This window comes from Penaeus japonicus, unplaced genomic scaffold (assembly GCF_977035675.1).
Source record: "Penaeus japonicus unplaced genomic scaffold, GWHDUDI00000001_assembly GWHDUDI00000003, whole genome shotgun sequence".
NCBI lineage: Eukaryota > Metazoa > Arthropoda > Malacostraca > Decapoda > Penaeidae > Penaeus > Penaeus japonicus.
This window is the reverse complement of record NW_028234405.1, coordinates 41332319-41337318: the sequence shown is the minus strand read 5'-3', so window position 1 is coordinate 41337318 and position 5000 is coordinate 41332319. Positions and strand designations below refer to the sequence as shown.

The window sequence follows — 5000 nt, the reverse complement described above, 5'->3', positions numbered from 1 at the left end:
TAGGTTAACACCGTATTCAAAAACACATGTGTTGCTGCCAAGCCACCTGAACTTAGCAGGTGTATTAGGCGTGGAAATAGCGCGACTGCCGATCACCTTTGCGTTGCGGCTCCTTTACTACACTACCTTCGCACGTGGTTCACTGCTTACAACTGAGCAGCGTAGCGGGTACTAGCGAACCAGCACCCATGGGCCAAAAGCTGAATTAAAGAAAACGGGAGGTTGGCGTGGCAGGGAAACTAAAGTAAATGGATGCTTTTACTGTTCGTGTGCTCTTTCGAGTTGGTGGATGTGGGTATATCTATCGGAATTACCATGTTATTTTTTTTTATAAAAAAATATTTCTTATATCCTGTTTGTGTAGAATTTCATATGATATATTTAAATATCTTCCTAGCGCTAGACCTGTCCTGTAATTATTCAATCTCACTAAGAATTATGCTGTTCTTGGTAATGTTGTTACGACTGAATTACTTCTGCTAATATTATAGTCTTAATAAGCTTGAATTCAGGACGAATATACAGAGTATCATGAATTCGGCTCTACTTACATGATGTGCTTAACTAATATTACAGAATCTAGGTTACTCGACTGGGGTTAGGGTGTGAATGTAAACGTTAGGAATATACAATGTTCAGTTTATATTCTGCGAATGGGTAAAAGAAAATCTATTATTTATACAATGTTCTTACAACGGCGTGGATGAAAGTTAAAGAAAAATATTAAGAGGATGTGAGGAGGGAAGTTACAGAGCTAGGAATTAAATATTTAGATAGGCGGACAGCAGGACTTTTAAAGTGAATTATATATTTGTTAGTTAGGAATGAAAGTTTGATTGAAACCAATTAATTTAATAGTTGAATGAATAATTATATCCTTGATAATGATGTTAATGTGGATGATGACGAAAAAGACAGCAATAAAAGAATAAAAATAAAATAATGATAATGATAACAGTAACAGCAACGATGATAATATTACTATTAATAATGATAGTGTTTATAATGATAATGTCTACAATCATTATGATGAAAATTACAACAATTATCATTATCACCATTATCATCCTTTCGTTTTCATCATTATCATTACTACAACAATCAGCATCAATAGCTAATCAGTATCAATAATCATGATATTAAAAAAAAAAAAATGATTATGATAGTGAAATAACAGTAATAATTGTAACAAGAATAACAATGACAATAGCAACAATAATGACAATGATGATGATAATAATGATAATGATATTAATGATAAAATGATGATAATGCTAATGAAATTGATAGATATGAAAACGGCGATAATAATGGTAATCATATTATTGATAACCCTAATATAGATGATGAATAATATCCACTATTGATAATAAAGTTAACTGTCATAATGATGATGTAAATATTACAATGATAAAAAGAAAATAATAGATAATGATAACTGTAATGATGATGAGAATGATGATACTGATATGATCAACTATAAAATTAACGATGACAACAATACGATATAACTAGAAAAAACAGCAGTGGAAGTATGATATTATAACAAGAGCACAAGAGTATAACAAAAGTATATGCAATGAAAAATAACAATAGTTGGTTGCAATCACATTGTGCTCGTGATTCAAATTGCAGTATCAAAATCATCATATATTTTAGGTTTGCTATATGTAAAACATTAGAACAGTTCATAAATGCTAGCGAAAACAATAAAAAAAAAAACATATATGGCTTAAATACTTCATGGCCATTATTTTCTACCTGGCCATTCGGAATGATTTTTTCTATTCCAATTTTTTCTTTTAATATTTGTGCATATATATACATATATATACACAAATATACATATTTGTATATATATACATATATATATATATATATATATATATATATATATATATATTTTTTTTTTTTTTTTTTTTTTTTTTTTTTTTTTTTTTTTTTTTTTTTTTTTTTTTAAGAAAACAGAGGTATTAGCTTTATTGATTTCTTGTTGCTTACAATATGTCTCTTTGTTATAATGATAAATATGTAGGCAAATATATGTGTACGTTTGGTGTGTTTATGTGTGTGTGTATGTGTGTTTATGTGTGTGTGTGTGTGTGTGTGTGTGTGTGTGTGTGTGTGTGTGTGTGTGTGTGTGTGTGTGTGTGTGTGTGTGTGTGTGTGTGTGTGTGTGTGTGTGTATGTTGTGTGTGTGTGTGTGTGTGTATGTTGTGTGTGTGTGTGTGTGTGAAGAGCGAATATATTTGTTCCCGCAAAGTTTTTTTTTCCTCGAAAGAAAGTTTAAAAACTTGTGGTTCCTTTTACTTGTGAGGCATTTATCTAAAACAAAATCTAAATTGAAACTACACAGACGATATTTCGATAATGATGATATTCTTAATAACAATGATATTGGTAATGATGATAACAGAAATTTCAATAATGATGATGATTTTAATGATATCAATGAATAATAATAATGATATGAATGATGATAACAAAAACAACAATAATAACAATGATAATGGTAATATAATAATAATTTTAATGATAATAATGATACTTATAATGATATTAGTGATAATAATGGTGTTTATAATGATATTATAATGATAATAACAATATTGATAAAAAATGATAATGATAATGATAATGATATGAGTGATAATAATGGTGTTTATAATGATATTATAATGATAATAACAATATCGATAAAAATGGTAGAAATAATAGTAATTATATCAATAATTATCGCAATAATGATTATAATGATAATGATCATGATGATAGCAATGATAATAATTATGATAAAAAAGATAATGATAACAATTATTACAACAATTATAATGATAATGATAACGATTATCATAATGACAGTTATTACAACAACAGCAGTAAATAAGTATGATAATGATAATCATTACAAAAACAACAACAATAATGATAATAATGATAATGATGATAATACTAATAGTGATAATGATAACGACGATAATGATGAGGATTATAGTAATGATGATAACAATGATAATGCGAAAGATAATGATGATCACGATATTAATGATAATAGTAAGAAAAACAATAATGATCATGATTATAGCAATAGAATAACCACAGTCATAATAATGACGAAGAAAATATCAACAAAGATAAATGAACAATAATAATAACGTTGATAATGATATTGATAATTAACGTCATAATAGTAGTGATAACAATATGAGATAAGGATGATTTTCATAATAGTTATATTAGTAATAATAATAATGATGATAATAATGATGATAATACAAATAATGACAATATTGAAAATGATAATAGTAATGATCATAACTATAGGAAAATAACCATGAAATAATGGTAATATCATAAGAGTAATAACATTAATCATATCAACAATGACAATTGTAACAATAAATATACTAAAAATACGAGATAAGAAGTAAGTAATCACTTCTTTGGTGTGCTTTGTATTTATCATCCTAATTAAGAAATATTTTGCGTTATAAAAACTAGTCTCTAGTTCCCTGAAGATCTATCCCAAACGATAACAATATTTAACAATAGCGATAGGTCACTATCACCAATAGGTCTAAGTTTGATGATGATTTGGATCTATGAAAGAATAATACAATGATTTAACAATATATGTCATAATGATAATGATAATGATGATAATGATAATGATGATAATAATGCTACTATTACTACTACTACTACTACTGATAATGATAATATTGATAATGATAATAATAATAATGATAATGATAGTAATGATAATGATAATGATAATAATAACAATGATAATGATAGTAATAATAATGATAATGATCATAATAACAATGATAATGATAGTAATAATAATGATAATGATAATTATGATGATGATAAACATAATGATAATTATAATGATACCTATAACAATAATAACGACAATAATGACAATAATAATGATGATAATTATAGTGTATTGATAATAAAAACGATATCACAATTTCTCCCTTGGTCAGGCAACTTAGTCTTTTAACAAGATAAAAAAAAGTAATCTTTTCTATCACCAAATACCTTTTCTTAACCTACCTTCATCTACATCAAAACATACTTACATAATCTACCTCCACAACCTCAAACCATTCTAAACATCAACAATCTACCACAAACTTACGTTAAATCACTTCATTATCTACTCCAAAATCTATCTATCTGCCCCCGAGATAACCACCCAAGTCTGACCACTCGGTTCGTAGGCCATGGTCAACCTGCCCATAAATTTTCATCACGATCTGTTCGTAATATTTCCTGTAATCCTGATGACAAACGTAACTGTTAATCAATAGATTGATAGATAGATAAAATGATAAATAGATGGATCACTGGGCTGATTACGTGTGCGAAATCCATTCAAAATAAGGATCCACTTGATTTCAGAGGAGTATGTGATAGTAAAAGTAAATAATAGGAAGGTTATATATAGAAGAGTTGCAGTGAAATACAACGAATCGAAAGTGCAGGTTGCACAACTAAATCGAATAGATAAAGTGTGCTTAATAACACACACCAAAGCATTAAAGTTAAGTATTATAATCCGTATGCTAATGAAAGCTTCTTGTGGTTCACGGGAAATTGAAATTATACATGCTGATTAAAGTGCGTTGTAGAATCGAATCGGTGAATGGTATTAGCAAGTCCTCCCGAATATCTGAAATATTCGAATTCTATAAATACAAAAGAAGAAGAAAAAAAAACAACTCTAACATAGAATTCACTCTTACCGTTGATTACAGCACCTCAAAGCACCCTGAACAGAAAAATAAGAACATGAACAATGCAATTAATACACATCACCTCATCCCAATTTATATCGCAATTATGCACTCCACATACATTTTTTTTTTAAAACTCTCCATCTTTCCTAGGTTGTCATCCGCACAACTAAGGACTCCACAGCATCGTCAGCCGCCTAGCTTTGTCCTTCCGTGTTCGAGAAGGAAAATCTGCCAACCTCAGTCCCAGGT

General features: G+C 28.4%; 1 protein-coding gene across 1 annotated transcript in view; it reads right to left on the bottom strand.

The window, feature by feature from the left end:
• LOC122260405 (protein unzipped) overlaps positions 1-154 on the bottom strand; it is a 34880-nt gene extending 34726 nt beyond the window's left edge. Inside the window, exon 1 of the mRNA XM_043027656.2 lies at positions 1-154. This exon is cut by the window's left edge and continues 238 nt beyond it. The gene's annotated coding sequence lies outside the window, so the exon portion shown is untranslated.
• Positions 155-5000: the final 4846 nt, after the last annotated feature.